We start from the raw sequence: 23425 nt of genomic DNA on the forward strand, positions 1-23425 counted from the left end.
CCCCCTTGCTCCCCGAAATAAGACTATCGCTATTTTTTTTAAAGAGAGAGAGAGAGAGAGAGAGAGAGAGAGAGAGAATATTTTTTTTAATATTTATTTTTTTAGTTTTCGGCGGACACAACATCTTTGTTAGTATGTGGTGCTGAGGATCGAACCCGGGTTGCATGCATGCCAGGTGAGCGCGCTACCGCTTGAGCCACATCCCCAGCCCAAGACTATCACTATTTTGATTTTATCACTATAGCTGGTTTTTGTTTTGCCTGTTCAAGAATTGCATATAAATATAATCACACCACATATATTGTTTGAATCAGGCTGTTGTCATTTTTCTATGAATTTTAATTTAATGTTTCATTTTTTACTGCAATGTCCCTTCCATCCACATTTTATAAGGAAAACTTATCTTTAAAACATTGAAAAATCATGGGTAGAGAGGTTAATTTAAAAAGTCTAAGAAAATGGCTTGGTGTTTGGGAAATGGGTTTCTAATTTCTAGTCACAAGACATTGTATGTTTTAGCAAGTTTTTTAAACTCTCTGACCCTCATTCATCACTTTAAAATGACTGTTGTATTATTTACCTCACAAAAACTTTCATTAGGATAAAATAAAATAAGGCATGTAAAGTAACAACCCTCTGTGGGTACTAAAAAATGATCAATGCCCTCCCTTTTTAGGTCTCTAAGTTTTGCAGGAGTTACCAACCTGTCATTTTGGCATTTTTGTGACCAATCACATATCTATTAATTGTCATGAATACCTGACTCTGTCAATTGTTAAGAAGGCTCAAACCAAGGGTTGTTCTCCTTAAAAATCACAACTTAAAACATCTTACCTCTTGTTTTTGTATGTTAGAAAGTCAGTATTTATTGTGTCTCTTATGAAAAATAGCTGACATTATTTCATAGATAAGGAAATTGACACTGGATGTGGACTTGAAAATAAGACTCCTGGCATGAAAGTTTGTACCTCTACTGGGCAATGGTGTGTCCCCTGAGGTGGAGATGAAGGTGACCCAAGACTCTCAGGTCTTTCTGTCATTGCTTTGCAGCCAGGAGTTTCTAGCACAATTGGGGGAGCTGGGCTAACCGATGTGTCTGTTCACCAAAGTTCTCCATATGTCTTCTGCCTCATGTTCAGGTGATACTTGGCTGTGAAAGAACCATGGTCCAATGGCTCCTTTGTTCGTTCATTCATTCATGAACAGGTGTGTGCTATTCTGGCCATTTATGTAACTGTGCCAGAAGTTATTCTGGGCCCTGGAAATTCATCAATATGTAAAATAGAACAAGAAAAATAATCCCGACCAAAGGAACTTATATTCCAGATAGGGAATATGGACAGTAAGTTCATTTACTTATTTATTTATTGGTGGTGGCAATAAGTCCTTTGGAGAAAAAAATAAAATGAAGAAGAGGAACCTTATAGGGTGAAGGATTTACCGCCATATTAATTTGGGGAATTGATAAGATGAAGGAGGTGAGGAAGGAAACACAGATATGGGACAAGTCGAGGGAGTGGTTCCAGGCAGAGAGAAGAGCAAGTTCAAAAGCATCAGGACAGCAGGGTGCTTGGTATCTTCCAGAACAGTCAGGAAGCTAGGGGAGCAGGATAGAGAGGAGTCACAGTGGGCAAATCAGGGAGGGCCTTATTTACCATTTTAGGGATTTTGGCTTTTATTGGGTGTATGTTGCAAAGCCAGTAGAGGATTCTGAGCATAGAAAGCAACATGTTCTGTCTCATGCTATTTTTTTTTAAGTTTCATCAACTGCTTTATATAGGTAAATATTTAAGATGATTGTCTCATGTTCTTAAAGGATTATTGTGACTTTCAGCATGAGCACAGACCATAGGAGAGCAAGGGTGGAAAGAGGCCAGAAGGAGGCTGTTGCAGCCATCTAGGGAAGAGTTGATGTTGGTTTGATGGGGTCAGTAGTGGTGCAGGTTATAAAAAGTGATTGGATTTTGCATATGATCTGGGGCTAGAGTTGTAGGATTTGATGATGGATGGGTTGTGGTTTGTGAAAGAGAAGTCAGGAAGATGTCAGGGATTTTCCCCTGAGCCAGTGGAAGGATAGAATCACCATCAGCTGAAACAGAGAAGGCAGGGAGAGGACAAGGGCTGGGAAAGCAAACTTTAGGAGTTCACTTTTAGGCAAGCTGAGTTTGAGATGCCTGTAGATCAAGTGGGGATGTTGGGTAGACAGAGGGGTATGAGTCTGAAGTTTAGGGACAGGTCTGAGCTAAAGATGCAAATTTAGGAGTTGTCAAGAAAGAGGACAATTTTAAAACAAAGGCTAGATGAGCACACCCAGTTGTGTAGACAGAAGAGGGGAGCCCAGGGAGAACCCCTGGAATTGATGACATGGAAGTTAAATTTCATTTTCATACTGCCTCACTATTACAGAAAGGCTTTGGAGAGCTTTTCTTCTCATTACTATTTAGCATTTCCATGATACCTCTAGCTCACTCTCCCCACCCCACCCCCATTTTTTCTTTGCTAAAGAGGCTCTTGCTGTCTTTATCTCAGGATGAAAACCAGCCCTGCAGGTCACTTGCTCTGGACCCCTCACAGGTTAGTGGGTACTGAAGTTACAACTGGCCTCTTTTTGAAACTGTTCTCCGTTCCTTTCAGCCCTTTAGAAGTTAAGAGGAAGCCAAGGAGACATAAAAACAAATGCACCTTTTGTGAGTTCTAGGACTTTGTCAATGTGAGGAACAGAGTTTTATTTCAAAGAAGTTCTGCTCTCCTGTGAGAAGTAGAGATAAGAAACACCCCAACTGCTTTGTTTTAATTGTGACCTTGAGAACTGCCTTCATTTCACAATCAGAGACAAAATCCTACTTTGTTGAAACGTGAGCAGACAGAAATGATCCACCACCCCCCATTGCCCTAGAGGCAATCATATAATCTTCAGGTTGCTTGAAAAAGTCACATTTGTGAGTTATATAAATATAAAGTAAGGGATAACATGCTTGGAAATATTTTATTACCATTATGATGGGTGCCTAACAAATCACCCTAAAATTTAGTGGAATACAATGGACGTTTATTATGCTCTCAAATCCTGTGGAGAGTGAATTGGGTTAGACACAGCGGGTATGGCTTTTTTTCCCCCCCTCCATGATGTCTGGGGCATCAGATAGAAGACAAGAATGTTGGGAGTAGGAATCATGTAAATGGTTCATCACTCACTCTATTTTTTTTTTAAAGAGAGAGTGAGATAGGAGAGAGAGAGAGAGAGAGAGAGAGAGAGAGAGAGAGAGAGAGAGAATTTTAATATTTATTTTTTAGTTCTCAGCGGACACAACATCTTTGTTGGTATGTGGTGCTGAGGATCGAACCCGGGCTGCACGCATGCCAGACGAGCACGCTACCGCCTGAGCCACATCCCCAGCCCATCACTCACTCTAAATGGTTTGTCACTCAACTAGTGTGGGTGCTTCTAGGCAACCAATTGGGTCCACAGTTGCTCTCTTCAGGGGCTTTTCTATGTAGTCTTTCTATGTGGGCTGGTTTGGGCTCACTTGCAGCATGGTAGCTGGGTTCCAAAGACGACTGTCCTGAAAGAGAAAGCCAGGTGGATATTGTCCCCTTTGTGTGATCTATCCTCAGAAGTCTCACTCATCACTTTGGTCAGACTGCATTGGCAGGGACAGTCTCAAACTCACCCAGATTCAGTGGAGGGAATATAGGTGCCATATTTCAGTGGCAAGGAGGGTCAACCACATTCTCAGGGCAGCATGTGGGATGGCATTTATAAAATGGTGTGGCCATTGTTGGAAAAATACAACCTGCTAAAGATGTAGTAACCATAAGGAGCATAAGCTATTAGATTTGTGGAGTATTTGGCGTAGGAACTGAGAGGAGATGAATGATAAAAACATCTGGGAAGAGATAGAGGGTAATCATCACTGATTTTAGAAATGTCCCTCCCCCCCCCCCCCGCAACACACACACCCTTTTTTTTTCTTTTTTTTGTTTTCTACTCTGCAGACCATGAAATATTATTCTGGCAAAAGATCTGTCTGTATCTTTGGATCACTGTCTCATTAGGACAGCACTTGTACAGAGTGCTGTTGGATGACGAGCTTCTCAGAAAGGCTCAGGGAAGTGACATATGGTGGAGTTTTAAATAATCGCCGAAGGTAATTACAGAAAGTTTGCAGGCACCACCCATGAGAGAGAAATTTTCCTATGAAGCTGTCTCCAAACCTGACCAGAGACCTGTGAATTCCCCTACCCCATCTTATGCTTAACTTCTACCAGTTTCCCTCCAGACACGTACAGAGACACAGGCTAAGTGATAGCCTTTCCCCTCTGTGGGTTTGGATATGGGGAATCAAGAGCATCTCTCTCTCCACATATATAGTACTGTGGACTCATTTTTAAAAGTTATTGGTGGCAAGACCCAGGTTAGAAGACAAATTAAGAAGATTTAGAAACTCTAGACAAAGTGAACTCAAATATATGGACCAAATTTGACATGATTTCAAATTCTTTATGGGAATTCTATGGGGATATGGGTATGGGGATGTTTTAGTCAGTTTGTTTTTGCTGCTGGAACTAAAAGATCTGACAAGAACGATTTTAGAAGAGGAAAAGTTTATATGGGGTCTCACAGTTTCAGAGGTCTCAGTTCATAGACAGTGGGCTCCATTCTTCAGGGCTTGAAGTGGGGCAGAACATCATGGCAGAAGAGAGTGGCAGAGGGAAGTGGCTCACGTGACAATCAGGAAGCATAGAGAAAGATTTTTTTTTTTTTGCACTGGCCAGATATAAAATCCAAACCCCTAAGGAATGTCCCCAGGGATCCACCTCCTCCAGCCATACCCTACTCGCCTTCAATTACCACTCAGTTAAACCCATCAGGGAATTAATTCACTGATTTTGTTAAGGCTCTCATAACCCAATCATTTCACCTCTAAGTCTTCTTGCATTGTCTCACACATGAACTTTTGGGGAGCACCTCCCATCTAAGCCATCACAGGGAGCAGACATGAGGGTGATGTTTTCTGACTTTGTTTCATCAACCCTCCTAAGCAATGTGACACAAAGCAGAAGGAAAGATTTTTTTTTTTTAATAAAGAGTGCTGGGTCATAAAATAGTAATATTCATCTCACCTCTTAATGGAATTTGAATGGACCAGATTTTTGCAATTTTCAAAATATAACACAGCTAAGGTTAAACTTTATTAACCAACTTTTTAAAAATCAGCCTTTGAATATTAGAACCTTAGAACGTGTGACTATCAAGTTCCCGCAGTGTTGGGGTTTGGCTCTATGGGTGGCTGCAGAAGCATAGGCAACCAAGGAATGGTGGGAGCTAAGAGAGCATTGTGGGTCCAGGCTGACTTGGTAAACACTGGGAAGTAGGTTTTGGTCAAGGGAAAAGTGAAGGAGCCAAGGATAGAGAAGTTAGTTTTCCTAGGAATGGGTAGCCATATGGAAGTGAGGATATGGATATAAGATGGCAGTGAGAGGTTGGGTTAGGGATGAAGTCCAAACCATTTCTGATAGAAGTTTAGGAACAATGGCCTGTGTATGTGAGGGACTTACATTTTGTGTTCTGACAGATAATGCAAAATTTCAGTAATTCAAGCTTTCAAACAGAATGATAATAGTTTATAGAGTTGAGTAAGTGTATGCCTCATGGGGTAGAGAATTCTACTGTTCACTGTATCCTCTTCACCTCTCTTCCTGGCTCATACAAGTTACCATTATCCCTACGTCTTCTGTCTGGATGGGACCACGGAACTAGTCTGGAATGTGGGCTGTGGGCAGAACTGACATGTGGACCAAAGTATTTAATTACTCATGTGTAATGCTTTAATTCCTTTTCCTCTACTGTCAGTAGAATAGTTTTGGCAGTAGAGAAACCTGCTTAGTGGAACCTCCAATAGTCTGGGTACTGGAGTGAGGACTACGTGGAGCAGAGAGTCTTCACCCATACCCTTGCTAATGTATGATGGACATGTTTGGTGGGCAGGAAATAACTGATTTATTAAGCTATGGAGATTTTAGGTTAGTTCATTACCTCAGCATAACACAACACCCTGAATGACCCTACTCAGATGTGCAGATACTATTCTATGTTTTTCTAAAACTTATTTCATTTTGCTGCGAAGTCTGTACTTTGTTGGAGGCTGACGAGGGAAATTAAAATGTGCCAACCAATGGTAACAGTTTCTCTCTACCTCTCCCCACACGTAGCTTTTGGGGTTTCTTTACCAGTCAATGTGGTATCTAGGTGTAGAGGGTAGATCATTTGTCCTAGTGGCAGAAGGGAGAAGGGAACCTATGCTCTTTCTGATCCCTGGATGTCCTGTGGACTTTAAATGCAGTACTTTGGAAGAAGACGGCTACTGACTCTAACCCTCTCCAGGATCCTCTAGGTCCTCAGGTCTCAGGTCTTGGCTAAGTCTCATCCACCATCCTTGCCTGGCATGCCCACCCTGTGGTCCCAACTCTGCTATGGAGTTACCTTTCCATGGCAACCTCACACAGGCTTGCTAGCCTTGCAACCTCAGCCATGATTTTTGTCCCCACCCCCACCACTGGCCTATATATTTGTGTCTGAACCACCTTTTCATTGTGTCCTATCTTGTTTTCATCTTTTTACTGTCTATTCCCACAGTTTGACCTGAGGATCAGAGAAGGGGGAGTGCTGGGCTCCTATGCCATCAACCAAACCCTTTCTCTTACATCCTTTCTTTCTCAATCCCTCCCCACTCCATCCATTAGGGGATGGCCTCCATTACTGCTGATGGGGATCTCCTCTAAGTCACTCCCTTCCTTTTTTTAAAAAAAAAAGAAAGAGAGAATTTTTTAATATTTATTTTTAGTTTTCGGTGGACACAACATCTTTATTTTATTTTTATGTGGTGCTGAGGATCGAACCCAGTGCCCGGTGCATGCCAGGCGAGCGCGCTACCGCTTGAGCCACATCCCCAGCCTCCACTCTCCTCTTTTTAACCATCACTAGACATCTTTGTTCTAGGTAGCCCTGCTTCCTTTTTTTCAGGCATTAAGCCTCAGGGCTTAGACTGAATGAATGGTGGACATGATTAATGGAGAGAATAAATTTTTTAAAAACTCAGTTTAACATTTTCAAGATAATTACAGTAGCATGTATAAAATACTTTCTTCCTGGAAATTCTGTCTACTAGCCTGACATTATTGACATTTTCTGGCCCCCTTGGAGAATCTAGTGGCTTCTAGTGTGTGGTAAGGCCACTGGGGAGTGAGGATACCTTGGCATAGACCCTCTTAATTCAAGTTGATGGGTCAACTGGGAGAGCTCCTTCCAGTCTGTGGATCACTATTTATAAAGTATTCATCTGTAGCCAACTGAATTCAGTATTTGACTTCAAATTTCCAGGGAAACCCTATGGGAAATATAATTCTTTCTTTTGGGTTCATCAGCTGCCTTATTTCCCAAATACCATAGCCTAATATCCTCTGGAGTCTCACTTACATAAGCATTTTAAGACTAGCAAGGATCAAATAAATAAATGCTAGAACCTTACTTTTTTTATTATCTCTTTGGTCTATACATTGAGGCTTCTATTTTGTCTTGGTTGTATTTTGTCTTATTAAAAGAAATTCTCTGCTTTCATATAGAGTACATTGTCTGATTCTTCACCTCTCTTATGGGCTATCCACATTAATATGATGTCCACAAATCATTTTAAGCCAAATCCCAGGGAGTTTTTTTTTGCTTTTTAAGCCTTGAGAATGGTTTCACCTGGAGATTCTTAGTCGCTCTTTATGAAAAATAATGATTACTTCAGTTCTTTTTAATTCTTCTTTTAGTTTGATGCTGATATTTTTAGCTATGTATGATCTTATATTTGTTGAACCTAAGATACTGTCTTTAAACTCCTCACCGAACAATCAAATCATACCTCAGGAATATGCCATCTGTCTTCTTTACTCTCAGATACTGAAAGTTTGTGCTAGAAGAAAATTGCTACAATTTTTTTCTGGTGGCAGAAACAAGGCATAGGAAACCTTCTACTCCTTTTTATAAAGTTAGCACAGGGATGATGGAAACATGTTTGTGGGCGCATGTACAGCATCTTAAACAAAGGAGGTGTTTCTGAAAGTTGCTTTGAAAGCAAATCTCTTTATTGATTTTGGACAAGTTTGTGTATGACTTCAAAAATTTCTCAGACTCACCTCTTATTCAAGGTACTCTTGTGGCTACTAGTTCTTGCAGACATTAATAAGCTTTATTGCAGATGCAATAAGACTGAAACTTTCTACGGACTCAGGCAAGTTTTGTACCTTATGGCTTCTCTGATGTCACAGCCTTGGATTTAACTCTATAATTATGGATATCCAATTTCTGGAAATTCAGGGGCATAAATCTCCACATGAGCCATCCTTGACCAATGAAAGAAGCAGATGGATAACTGCTTCCCTAGTTTGTTCCCAGGACAGATACTTTCTGAAGCACAGTTTATAATACTCCTTGGAATAGCCTGGTAGATCAAGCAATGGTTGCTCATAGGAGTGATCAACTCAGTAACACCTTTATATTGCTTTGCCTTCTCCCTGGTCCTGTACTCTTGCTCCCTGGGAACCATATTTTAAAATAAATACAGAGTATTTGCCTCAGTTTCTGCTTTGGAGACAACACAGGCTAAGATATAACTTCTCCTATATAAAATAGAAGCTAGCATTTTCTTGTTTCTTACCCTTTCCCATGGAAGTGTACCAAATATAAAGACAAGCATTTATGATGATGATGGTGTGTGTGTGTGTGTGTGTGTGTATGTATGTATATGTTTGAGGGTGTTTATAAGTGTATGAGAAAACCAGTGTTATGGTTTGGATATGAAGCATCTCCCAAGACTTATGTATTGAATGATTATTCCCCATTGCAGCAGGGTTCAGAGGTGGGGCTTTTGGGAAATGGTTGGATCATGAGGACATTAGTCTCACCAAAGGGTTAATCCATCATGGCTGAATGGACCAAGGGGAGGTGGTGGAAACTGTAGAAAGTGGTGCCTGGTTGGAGCAAAGTAGATCACTGGTGGCATGCCCTAGGAAGGGTTTATCTTGTTTCTGGTCACTTTGTCTCCTCTCCTCCTCTTTTCTCTCTTCAACTCTGCCCCCACCTCTGCTTTCTAGCTGCCATAAGCTGAGCAGCTTTCCTGTGCCACTCCCTCACACCATGATATTCTGCCTCGCCTCTGGCCCAAAGCAATCGACCATGGACTAAAACTTCTGAAATTATGAATGAAAATAAACTCTTCCTCCTTTAAGTTGTTTATGTTAGATATTTTGGTCACAGTGATGAGGAGTTGACTAATACAACTAGTTTTAGCTATTATTTGGTTACCTACAAAGACAAATTATAAAAAATCATTTATATTTGACATCAAGGTATACCAGTTCTCATATTTATTGGCAGTTAAAACTCATCTTTCTTTTTCTAATGCTAGCTCAAGTTCCTTCCAACTTGACACTTCTTTTATAACCTAGGCTCCTGTGTATGATGGTGGGGAAGCAATCTTGCAGAATCTACAAAGCAAACAAACTGGTTTAACTCTAAAAGTTAAGTTGGAATTATGTGCTTCTTGGGATAGTTTTTATTTTATTCCCACCAGTTAATACAAATAATTTAGAATTGATTATTAATGATAATTTAATGTTTTTTTTTTTAATTTAAAATGGGGAAACCTGTCCAATTAGCAGTTCCTTATAGACACATTGTTAAAATGGCCATCCGGACGGTGGTGTGCATAACTTAGGGGATTAAAAGGGATGGGGTTTTGAAGACCCCTTTCTTAGGTGACACTGGTTCCCCTCCAAACCTAGAGCTTCATAGTTGTGAAGGGAGAATCCTGATGAACATTTCTATAATCAATTCTTGAGAAGGAACTTATTTTCCTACCTAGGAAGATAAATCCCATCAAAATTTCAAAGGTTACAGAAAGCTTTGGAGGAAGGGGTTCCTAAAATTGTGCCATCTACCAGGGATACTAATATTGGGTTTCTACTCATTCAATGGCATGCTTCAAATGATTTTTATCCTATTATTGCTCATTTCTGGGTAACCAGCAGCTACCATATGGATTCTGATTTCTTTATGCTTTTGCCAGTACAGGCAAAAATTAGACAAAACCATGAATTACCTCTTTTCTTGTGGTTGTATTATGTGGGTGATAATCCATCATGGAATTCCTTCAAGCTTCTGTTCAATTTTGATCACTTTATTTCCTTTGGTGAGTCATAAGAGCTGTGATTGCACACATATTCCTTTTTGAAATCTTTCAATAATGTACCATTTGGATAAAGAATTTTACAAGTTGGTTGTATTAATCACAAAGATTTTGGTTGCAGTGATTCAAAGCCAACTCACAGTGAATGAAACAACGATGTTAAGTCTCTCACAGATCTCAAGGGCAGGAGTGGAGGTGGGCAATGTCCTATAGGCTTGTCCCCCCACCCTTTATCTCTCTGTGTCTTTATTTTTCTACTTAATTTCTTTCTTACTCTGTCAATTGACTTGCTCTGCTTATATGAGATAAAAACATGGCTATTGATAATACCTACATGGATATTTCATTTATAGTTTCAGTCACCTCAATAAAGGTGGACCCACTTTGCTTTCAGATACCAAATCCCTGTTGGAAAGACTCTAAGCAGCCATCTTGGATCAGATACTCATTCTGGAATGAATCTTTGGTTAGGAAAAGCTGTAAGAGGTGATTGGCCCAAATACCTTCCCTAAACCAATGGACTGAAATCAGGCACATTTTGTGCAAGATGATTGGTCTAGATGTTAGGAATGGGGCAGAGGATAGGAAGAGGTGATTTCCAAAAGGAAGTAGGGGAGAGTTGGAAGTGAAACTATGTAATTAGAACAATAATTAATTGTTCATTTCATTGATCTGATGGAACCAGACCCCTATTGTAAATATGGTAAATTTCACATAAAATATCCAAATACACTGGGTGTTGGGAATATCAAGTAGTTCCTTTAGGAAAATTGGGCAATCTTTCTGTACCTCATATTACTTATCTGTAAAGTGGGAGTAATAACTGCTTCTTGTTGTTGTGATTACAAAATTGATTCATACAAGCAAAGTGCTTAGAACAGCGTCTGACCTGTAGTCAGCATTTAATAAGTGTTAGCTATTATTATCACGATTCTTTGGCCATTATGACTTTCTTCAAGATTATGAATAAATGGTAAAAAGTGGACTCTCTTGCCTAACTTTTCATTTAATTTCATTGCAGTGATCACTTAAAATGTGTTCCCTGCAAAACGTTCCTGAGCAGGATTATGGGAAAAGATGGCAGAGCAGAGGAAGGGTATAATTTCTAGATGCTCTGTGACTGGGGATTCAAGCTGTGGGAAATATTGCTTGCTAGGGAGGTGGGTGATTCACCAAATCTCAGTATCATAGAGACAGAAATTTGGGCACTTGGTACATAGAACAGGAAATCCAGCTGATAATTCTGTGGTGCTGGTCTACCTCCAAGCAGAAAGAAAGACTGAATTTGTGAAGAAAATTTGGCACAAGGCACCTAAGGAACAAAGGGGCCATCTGGTGCTTGAGGGGTGTGTCATTCTTCTCTGTTGGAGAGTGGACAGCTGATGCAGGACACCATCTTGTGGCAGCTGAATGGCAGTTTTCTGTGGCAGAGTCACGGGATTTATATCAAGTATGAGTCAACTGTCCTTGTGTGCACCACCATGAAATCTAGAGTTCTCCTGGGGAAAGGATGCAACTTAATTGAACAAAGAGGGGATTGCATGTAGGGGCACCCAGACTGGGAATAGAGCAAAGTGCTTCTTTCTCTCCCTTTGGATTTGACAGCTTGCAGGATTAGCCAGAGAAACCCCAGGAAATGGACAAGCAGGCACATTTGTGCTTGGGGTCTGATCCTGAGAAGACCACATCTATCAGCAGTGGAGTGTATAGTTTGGAAAGTTGGTCTCTTTGCTCCAAGTGTGGAGCTCTCAAGACCCCTACTAGATCCAAGTGCACAGCAGAGATAAGTATCTTCCCAGCAATAGGGTGGGCAGGGCTGTTGTCTCTAGAGCAGAAACCTCACCACGAACCTTGAAAGGTCGGTCAGAACCCATCACAAGCAGCTGGAACTTCATATTTAGAACTCTGGTCTCGATCAGCCCTGCCCTGGGAGTGCCTCTGCCTAGTTTGAAAAAAAAAAAAAAACTCCAATTGTTACTACTTTTCATTCTGTTCTTACTTAAATTGGTGAGAAAAGAAGCTGAGAGTCAATACAACTAGCTGGGTTCCAAGGCCACTCCAGGTGACAGCTTAGTGATCAATTTAAACAAGAGAGGTTTAACAATTCCCACCCCTTGCTCCTTAGATAAAGGAGCCACAACCCATGAAAAATAGAAAGAAAAAAGACAACCCCTTCATTGTTCATTAGGTTCTTTTTCTTTTTCTCTCTTCTCATCTTTCCATTGAATGTGGATGTGAATATGTGTATGTGTATATGTTGGGGGGTGTTCTAGCTGTATTGATGGGTTCATGGAGGTAGGTATCTCCATGAATTTTTGTTTTAGCTCCTGTTTTTGTTTATCTTATTACCCCTTCTCATCCTTCTTTCCCCTTCAATAGCCAAATTCACGTGTTCACTTCCTCATTATTTATTTTATTATTTAATATTTGCTCCTCCTTCTTCATAACCCTCCCTTGCTACCTCTTTCCTGCTGTATCTGTTTGCTTTTTGAGTATTTTAAACTTTCTTTTACCTTCCTACCTAGTTTCCTCCTCATGAGTGCCAATTTTCTCTATCTTTAAGAACGATTTAGTTTATACAATTACTTCCCCACTATCCATGTTGTTATGGTTATTAGTACTGGGGAGAGCATAGTTGACACATGCTCTTTACTTTGATGCTAGGTCTAGATCATGGCTGTGTATTATTGTTGTTGTTGTCAAATTCTGACCATACCATTCATCTTTTTGTGGTAATTAAGGGTGTGCATGCCATACTAGGCATGAGACATTTATTCTTATGCTGTATATTGATCACTATGATTGTTGCTATTGCTTGTTTCCCCTCTTTCTGATAGGGCACACTACAAATTCATGGGATAGAGTTACAAGGCTGAACTATACCTATGTCTCATAAATAGCAAACCTACATCCACACACAAACCAGTCCTGCTCAAGCTTCAATAATACTTTACCACTAAGAATATGGGAGAGAAAAAACCCCAAACCAACAACGAGGCCCCCAAGTACAAATGACTAGAGGGAGACTAAAGGAAGATCTAAGAAACTCATTAAGGAATGAAGTCAGAGTGCAATTACAGGATGTGAAAGACAATTTCAATAAAGAAATAGAGTTCTGAAAAGAAACCAATTAGAACTCCCAGAAATGAAAGACACAATAAATCAAATAAAAAATTCACCAAAGAGTATCATCAACAGACTAGATTATGTGTAAAACAGAACATCAGGCTTCAAAGACAGGGTAAATGAGCTGGAACACCAGTAGATATAAAGGAAAAATAAACAACAGACCAAGATCAGAATATACAAGAACTCTGTGACAGTGTTAAGAGAACCAACATAATAGTCATTGGGATAGTTAAGGGACATAGAAATACAGCTAATGGCATTAAGAAACTTTTCAGTGAAATAAATAATAGCAGAAAATTTTCTAAGCCTTGGGAATAAGGGATTGGATTTACACTTAGGGGTATGAGTACAGAAGTATCTGTCTGATTGGGTCCCCCACTTGTGTACATGAGCACTTTCATCAAGCAGGAGATTGACCTCATCAGAAGGCCATCTCCATGCTCTTTTGTTGTGGTCCCCCTGCCCCTGACCTCCTCACTTGCCATCTTGCCCTGGCTGCCTAAGCCCTTCTACGTCTCCCTCAACTGGGAATAATGAACATCTCCATAATATGTCTGAATGTAAATGGTCTTGACTCTTCAATTAAAAGACAAAGACTGGCAGAATGGATTTTTTAAAAAAAAGACCCAACCATAGGCTATTTGCAAAATAATAATAATAATAATAATAATAACAACAATAATAATCATCTTATAGGCAAAGATATACACAGACTAAAAGTAAAAGGATGGAAATTTCATGCAAATGGAGTCTGAAAATGATCAGGAGTAGCCACTCTCATATCTGACAATGCAGATTTCAAGCAAAAATTAATCAGAAGAGGCAAGGAAGTGCACTATGTATAGTGTTGGAGGGAACAATCTAACAGAAAGATATAACAAATTTTATGTCTCAAATGTTGGTGCCCTTAGTCACACAAAACAGACCCTTCTTGACTCTAAGTCTCAGATAGACCCTCAATACAATAACTGATGTAATCTAAGCTGAGGTGTACTAGATCGTTAAAGAAAAGCTAACACCAATCCTCCTCAAATTGTTCCATGAAATACAAAGGGAGGAAACACTCTCAAATTTATTCTGTGAAGCCAGTATTACCCTGATGTCAAAGCCAGATAAGACACATCAAGAAAGGAAACTACAGGCCAATATCCCTAATGAACATAGATACAAAAATCCTCAATAACATATTAGTAAACTACATTCAAAAACACATTAAGAAGATTATATACCATAAACAAATTGGATTTATCCCAGGGATGAAAGGTTGGTTCAACATATGTAAATGAGTAAATGTCGTTCATCACATGAATAGAATCAAGGACAAAACTCACATGGTCATCTCCATAGATTAGAAAAAGCTTTGACAAAATTCAGCAACCATTTATACTAAAAACAGTGAAGAACATAATAAAAGCTATATATGACAAACCAAAAGTCAACATCATGCTGTACAAAGAAAAACTGAAAGCATTTTCTCTAAAATTGGGAATTAGATAAGGATGTCCACTCTAACCACTCCTATTCAATATAGTTCTTGAAACTCTAAGCAGAACAATCAGGCAAGAGAAGGAAATTAAAGGGATATGAATAGGAAAAAAAAGTCAAAATATTTCTGCTTATTGATGACATGATTCTATACCTAGAGCACCCAGGAAACTCCATGAGAAAACTTCTGATTAAAAATTTCAGCAAAGCAGCAGGATACAAGATCAACATACAAAATCAGTACCTTTATTACATTCCAAAAGCAAATCTACCAAGAAAGAAAGCAAGAAAACTACTCCATTCACAATAACCTCAAAAAAAGATCCTTTAGGAATAATTGTTACTAAAGAGGTGAAAGACCTCTACAATGAAAATTATAAAACAGTGAAGAAAGAAATTGAAGAAGGCCTTAGAAGATTTTCCATTTTCTTTCCAACTTGCCAATGTTCATGGATAGGCAGAATTAATATCACAAAAATGGCCATATTACCAAAAGCAATTTATAGATTCAATGCAATCTCTATCAAAATACTAGTGAAAATTTTCACAGAAGGAGAAAAAAAGTCCTAAAATTTATATGAAATAATAAAAGACCCAGAATAACCAAAACAATTGGGCAATAAGATCAAGGCTGGAGATATTACTTTACCTGATCTGAAATTGTACTGCAAAGCTGTAGTAACAGAAACAGCATGGTTTTGGTTTAAAAACAGAAATGAAGACTAGTGGAACAGATTAGAAGACACAGCAGCAAATCCACATCAATATAGTCATCTGATTCTTGATAAAGGTGCCAAAAGCATAGGTTGAAGAAAAGATAGGCTGTTTAATAAATGGTGCTGGGAAAACTGTTGTTTACATGTAGAAGAAGGAAACCAGATCCACATCTCCTATTCTGCAAAAAAATTAACTCAAGGTGGATCAAAGACCTGAAAATTAGGCCAGAAACAGTGAAACTGTTAGAAGAAAGCATGGGGTCAACACTTCAACACATTGGCATAGGCACTGATTTCCTTTGTAAGAGTCCTAAACCTCCAGAAATAAAACCAAGAATTAACAGGCCTTATAGTATTCAACTAAAAAGCCTCTACACGGGAAAGGAAACAAGAGTATGACTATAATGCACCATTTTAAAAATAAATAGAAGGAAGACCAGTAGAGTAGAGAAAAGGGATTAGGAGAAGGAAGGAGGAGAGGGAAGGTGGTAGTAGTTGGGACTGAAATGGAGAAAACTTTGTTGCATACGTAGGTTTATATGCCTAAAACTACATTATATTGCAAAATGAACCCCACTGTTGTGTGTAACTGTAGTGCGCTAAAAAGAGTTTATGAGCTGCCTATCATTTACAGACATAAAGTAGAGATTACTGATTAGGCACTGGAAATCTCAGATCAACGACTTTCTATCTTCTTGGATAGAAACTGTAAGAATCAGGATAAGTTTTTAACACATTCTTTTTCCCTCCATCATGACAACTGGCAACTTGAAGTCTTCTCCAGTGGCCTAGATCCCTACTGACAGTTCACAATGGATACATAGCATGAACAACAAAGAAGTTTTGTCATTTTAATTACTGAGAGTTTGCTTTTTAATTCCAGTGGAAGTTTTTTAAATAAGCCCTCTGGAAAGGAGGGTATCTTCAAACACTGGATGTGGCTGAATTGGTATTTCTTTGGCTACAGTTCATCCAGGAATGAACATCTGCGTAATTAGGATATATGGATTTCAGAGAACATCACATCACTAAGAGTAAACGTACTCTGGCATCAGTAGGAAGTTTACATTCAATCAGTACATTTGTAACTCAGCCCCACAAAAACAAAGAGCTCATTTTTAAGGTTGTCATCTCTGTTGGCTTGGTAAGGCCCATATACTCATCCTTCCAACACTTCTAAAGGCTGATATTAATGAACTTTCTTTCATTGTTATGTCTAGTATTTACTATCCATCTCTTTCTTCACTCTAATTCATGAGCGCTTTCTGAGCTACAACCCCAGCCCTTTCAAGTTTTCATTTTGAGACAGGGTCTCACTAAGTTGCTTAGGTTGGCCTCAAACTTGCTGTCCTCCTGCCTCAGCCTCTCCCCAGTCTCAGACTATAGGCATATTGCCAGTATGCTCAGCTTGTTTGGTATAGTTTAAATACATCTTGAAACTTCAGCACAGTTTCTGAGGTCTTTTAAACAGCATTTCTGTCATTTCTGGGCAAGGAATAGGTATACAGTTAAGTTGGGGAGCATATTCAAACATGGGGATGGGTTTTATTGCAGACACAGATTTTGGTTCTTCTATTTCCTCCACATCCAATGGGTCAATAAAATTCTTTGAATTTTTTTCCCTTAAGAAATGTCTTTTCAATTCATTCACCCTTTGTATCCCTTGGGTAATACCTTAACATAGTCCAGGTTCGCCTTATCTCTTGCTTATAAATTTCAAGCTGTTCTCTAACTTACCATTAGATTCACCATTCAAGAAACCAAATTTTAGGAGTTCATTCTCTGCCCGGGGAATAAAATGAACATTTTAGCATTTACAGTTCCTCTTCATCTTAACTTTTCTTCCCCCTACCTCATAACTTCCAATTCTCCAGTCACACATCTTCATTCACTATTTGCTACAAAAGTAATAACTTCTCTGTCCCCTGAGGCTTTGGCCATGTTGATTTCCCTGATCCAAAAATGTCATCCTGTTCTACCCTGTATCAGTCTACCAGGGCTCCAGTAACAAATCCACAGGCAGAAGAAATTTAAACAATAGAGATTTAGTTTCTCACAGGTCTGGAGGCTGAAAGTCTAATATCAAGATGCCAGCAGGGTTGGTTTACTCTGATCCTGTCTTTGGCTTGCAGGTGACCACCTTCTGGCTGCCTATTTATGTGGTTGTCCCAGTAAGCATGTACATCTCTGGTGTCTCTCTGTATGTCCCACTCTCCTGTTCTTATAATGATACCCTATTAGCCTTACTTAACTTAATCTCTTCCCTATTGGTCCTATCTCCAAACACAGTCATTTTGAAGTCTAGGGGTTAGAGCTTCAACATAGGAATTTGGCAAGGGCATACAATTCTGCCTATAACCTACCTTTATCTCCAACTATTTATTTGTCAATACCTATTTTTCTGAGAAACTTTGCTTAGCTTCTAGTTACTAACTCTTTGATGCTGGAGTCCTTGGTGCTTACCTCAACTGTCTGTTGCAGTAATGGATGGCACAGATTATGAACTTAAAGGGCCAATTAGTAAATATTTTAGGCTCTGAAAGTCAAATGGTCACTGTCACTACACTCAACTCTTCCATTGTAGCAAAGGGAATGTAGGAAGCTCTATGTCCAGATTCCAGTCGATGGAGCATCACAAGCTTCCAGTAGGAAATTGTTTCTTTAAATTTTACTCTGAGCTTGAGGATAGCAAGCTGTATGGGAACATCATTTTTATTCATTCACTTCTTAGAAAAATCCAATGCTTAAGAAGCAAATGCACTTTGCCTTTAACTGTATTTGGCTTCCCATGCTATGGTCCAGGGAATTGCGTTTTAGTAGCAATTCTGCTAGCTATGGGATCCAGCATGGATCTACAAATCTCCTGGGAAAGATTCCTAATTTTTAGAATAAACAGTTGAACAAAATATATTGTCTATCGAGGAATAATTTGCATGGAGATAGGATAATTCCTCCATGTATGAGATAGTCCTATATACTGCAGGACGTATAAAATGTCTGGCCTCTGATCAGTAATGCCTCCTGGCCTTTATGACAACCTAAAATATCTCCAGATAGTTTTGAACCATCAGAGTTTAGTGTACCCTGCATAACCTCTAAAGTCTCTTCCATTCTAGAATTCTATGACTCATGTCGTTTGTTTGAAAGTTAAGTATATGGAAAATTCCTTTTTATCTGAAGTTTAAGGTAATCAGAAAGCTTGGGTAACTAATTTTGTCTTGTATATGCCGGAGACATGGATGTTACATAATCTGACTTCACTTTTCTATTTTGAAAATACAACCAATAAATTACATAAGTCTTGATTCTAAAATGTTGCATGCAAGGGACCATGGGGTTACCTCATATTTAAGCCAATCTTGGATCCTTCAGCAACTTACTAAATGGTAGCCACTAGCCACCTATGACTATTTAAATTTAAATGCAGAGTAAATGAACTTAAATGAATTTTTGAATTTATCATCTCCGTCATACTAGCCATATTTTGCTATACCTATGGCTGGTGGCTACCATATTGAATTGAAAAGATGCAGGATATTACCTTCGACACAGAAAGTTCTACCACTGTTCAAACAGTGAACAGTTCTACCTCCTAGTTCAAACAGTTTTAACTGATCCAAGCTATGTCAAGCAACATTTTATTTTTCTCTGTTCATTTTTAATACTGGGACTGTCGTTACATTCTAATTATTTAACACCCCAGTCTCTCTATCTTGTTTTTCCCTCCTAGATCCTCACCCGTCTGCATCCTCCCCAGGAGGCAGTACTAGAGCTTGCAATCTCAGAGTGGATGAGGAAAGTGTAAGATCCCAGGTGGGTTCATCAGTCCCTCATGACCACATGTGCTATGTTTTAATTAGTAGAGTTTTTTCTTATCTCCATGGCTGCATTTTAATTACCCAGGGGACAGAAGCTAGATGAAGCCTTACACAGCCCACCCGAGGTCCAACAATGATTTATTGCTGTTTATCCAAATGTTCCGAATGGTCTTCTGCTTCTCCAGCTTTCACTCAGCTTTCAGTTATAGGGAAGAAGCCCAAGCAAAGAGCCAATCTGATTGTCAGGCCCTTTTTCCCAGCCTCTGATTGTGCAAATCCATTTCTCTCCAGAGAACAGTTGAAGTGGTTAAATGATCTCTTGGAATTGTGCAGTCTTGATAGCTAGCACTGATCATTGTATCAGGCACTGGGCTTAGATTTTTTACATATATATTTCACTTACTGCTCTCAACTTGATGGGGAGACTATTTTATTACAGCCTTGGGCTCAGAGATATTAAGTAACTTACTAAAAACCACACAGTAAGTAAAGCACAGGGCTGAGATTGGAAACCAGGCATTCTGACTCCACAGCATGAGTTTTTGTGAGTGACATATGGCATACTTTTCTACTTCATCTTCTTTACAGTCTATGATGTAGAAAAGGCCCCACTCATCTATTGAAGGGCATCTAGGTTGGTTCTACAATTTAGCTATTGTGAATTGTGCTGCTATACAGTGATGTGGCTGTGATACTATAGTTTGCTGTTTTTGAGTCCTTTGGGTATAGACCTGCGAGAGGGATAGCTGGGTCAAATGATGGTTCCATTCCCCAATTTTCCAAGAAATCTCCATACTGCTTTCCACATTGGCTGCACCAATTTGCAGTCCCACCAGCAATGTATGAGTGTACCTTTTTCCCCACATCCTCGCCAACACTTATTGTTGTTTGTCTTCATAATAGCTGCCATTCTGACTGGAGTGAGATGAAATCTTAGAGTAGTTTTGACTTGCATTTCTCTAATTGCTAGGGATGATGAACATTTTCTCATGTGTTTGTTGATTGATTGTGTATCATCTTCTGAGAGGTGTCTCTTAAGGTCCTTGGCCCATTTATTGATTGGGTTATTTGTTGTTTTGGTGTCTAGCTTTTTGAATTCTTTATATACCCTAGAGATAGTGCTCTATCTGATGTGTGAGGGGTAAAGCTGTGGCATCTATACACAATGGAATATTATTCAGCAATAAAAGAGAATAAAATCATGGCATTTGCAGGTAAATGGATAGAGTTAGAGAAGATGATGCTAAGTGAGGTTAGCCAATCCAAAAAACCCAAATGCCGAATGTTTTCTTTGATATAAAGAGGCTGATTCATAGTGAGATAGGCGGAGGGAGCATGGGAGGAATAGACGAACTCTAGATAGGGCAGAGGGGTGGGAAGGGAAGGGAGTGGGCATGGGGTATTTAATAATGGTTGAATGTGATGATCATTACTATCCAAAGTACATGTATGAAGACACGAATTCATGTGAATATACTATGTATACCAGCAGAGGTATGAAGAATTGAGCTCTATATATGTAATAAGAATTGTAATGCATTCTGCTGTCATATATATATAAAAGGCCCCACCATAAGGCTAAAGAGGCAACTACCTCCAACATTAGACAAGTTAAATTTCAAAACTCCTCAACAAATTGACATTCTAGTCCTCAGAAAAGATCATGCCCATGACATCACATGACATGACAGCTCCACAAATGTAGGAGAAGACAGAACTGGAGGGAAATCAAGAATCTGACAGTATGACAGATGCCTGCCAATTAGCCAACTCTTTTGGTCAAGAGTGTCAGAGATTTGGGTAACTTCAGAAGAGGGATGCTTATTCTAAAGGAAAGAAGGCAAAGAAGGGTGAGGAATTTCATGGAAATACAACCAGTGGGTTTGGAACTTCCCAACCCAGAAGGTGGAGACCAATAGGGATGGGAGAAATTCAAGATGTTTCAGGAATCCACCTTCTGAGTTCCTACATGGTCAGAACCAGATTATTATGCATCCCTTGTTTGCAGTATTATGCATCCCTTGTTTGCAGTACATCCACATCGGCTCCACACCACCAATTACCTTATTCTTCTCCAATTTCCAGTTCCAATAATGAATGAGATCTGATTGGCTCAGCAGACAGCCACCATCTCTATAGGCACGATCCCCAGCCCAAACTTCTTCCCTACCACAGGCAGATGACTGTGTTTGTGTCAGATGCATGCCCCAGGGCCCATCACCTGGAGCTGGAGGGTCAGAGCAGGGTAAGAACGGATGGGAGCATATTAAATAAGAAAAATTCTTGGCTTTCTTGACAGAACCATCTGCAGAGCTATTTCCCATAGAATGGGTCAGGGGTTACAGGTTATATCATTTCCAGAGGGAAACTGTAATTTTACGGAAATAAGATTGGAATTCACTGCTCTCTAGTGGGTGTTTACATGTGGGAAGGTGATTTCTCATTTTTCTCCACATTACGCAATTCTACAGTGAATCAACCCAAAGTACTGTTAAGCAATACTTTGTGGGAGGTGGTGGAGTTGGATTGGGTATGTGCAGTGGGCCCAACAGACTAACTCGAGGTAGAGTTTGGTCACAGTCACTGAGCTTTGTTTGGTTGCCAAGCAACTGATTAAGCTCTGAACAACAAGGTAAGCTGCAACCAATTGACTGGTTGACTGGGTAGAGCCAGTTAAATTGTTTCCTAGGCTTACCTTCAATTTTCTATAAATGCTGTCAGATCACCAGTGTTGGCTGTAGTTCTCAGAAGCTTCCTTGGCTCTGGGAGATTTTCCAATTCTCAAATCAGTTTTTGTTTTTGTTTGGCTTTACTAAAACTTTACTTTTAATCATACTCTTTGCTTTCCCTTGAAAATCAGATTTAGGTAATTTTTTTTTCCTATTCTACATGCTAAAAATGTTTTCCTGAAACCTTTAGGGACTCAAAGTTACCTCAAAATATGACACTATTTTTGGAAAGCCCTATGTAGGATTTTGGTTGAGGCTGTTTGTAAGAACTTGGTCCTAGTGAATGAGGACCTGCCCCCAAGTTGCCATGAGACTAAAGAAAGAGAGGTCTGGATTGTATAGAGTTCGAGTTACTAGGGAGCTACAGAAGCATGGTTCAGGGGAGCAGCAGACCAGCTAGATCCCCACAATTCGGGTCAGAAAGAGGGGCATATATGTGGGTTAGGGCAAAGGTGACTTCATCCTGGTTGGAAAGTATCTGATTTATCTTCAGATAATATCAGATCCAGGCACATCCCTGGCACCAGGGTCCAGTAATAAAGCTCCACATACACACTAATGGTTTGGTCCATTTTTGTTGACTGGAAACTGTGCAGAAATTAAGCGAGGGCTATTCTAGGGAATCCTCGAGGTTAGGACTCAAGATGACTGCAGTCCTGTCAAACTGAATCCATATAAGGCTTTTGGAACTTAAGTTCTATTCTTCTTCTTTTACATGTAAATTCTATTGTTTCTTATCGTCTCCACCACATGGTCAGTTTTACATGAATTCTGAGCATTGCTGCTGTTTTTTTTTTTTTTTCTGACATATACTCTTATCTACTGGTTCCCATTCTAACTACCTGGTAGAATCATCCAGGGAGTGTTTAGAAAGCACCACCACCCATGGCACAGCTCCAGAAATTTCGATTTAATGGTTCTAGGGAGGTCTGAGTATTTTTATAAAAGCTTCTCAGGTGAGGGTCATGTAAATCCAGGATCCACAACTGTAAGCTCTCAAAGTATGGTTTCTGACCAGCAGCATCAGAACTCTATGAAAATTATTAGAAATGTAAGTTTGGGGGCCTCATCCCAGACCTGCTGATTTAGAGGCTTTGTGGGTGGACCCTGCAATCTGTGTGAGATTCTGATTCTCATTTAAAACTCAGAACCTCTGGTCCACATTGAGCTGTTTAATGTATTAAAACTCTTCACGGAGCCGTACCTCAAACTTTGAACTAAGCCCTTTGGAGGTGGCCTCCCGAGTCACATTTGTCACATTGCTTGACTCATTTCCTAAGAGTTACAATGGCTGTCTTATCGCTTGGCAGAAGGTT

This window comes from Spermophilus citellus (assembly GCF_964194105.1).
Source record: "Spermophilus citellus genome assembly, chromosome: 7".
Classification (NCBI taxonomy): Eukaryota; Metazoa; Chordata; class Mammalia; order Rodentia; family Sciuridae; genus Spermophilus; species Spermophilus citellus.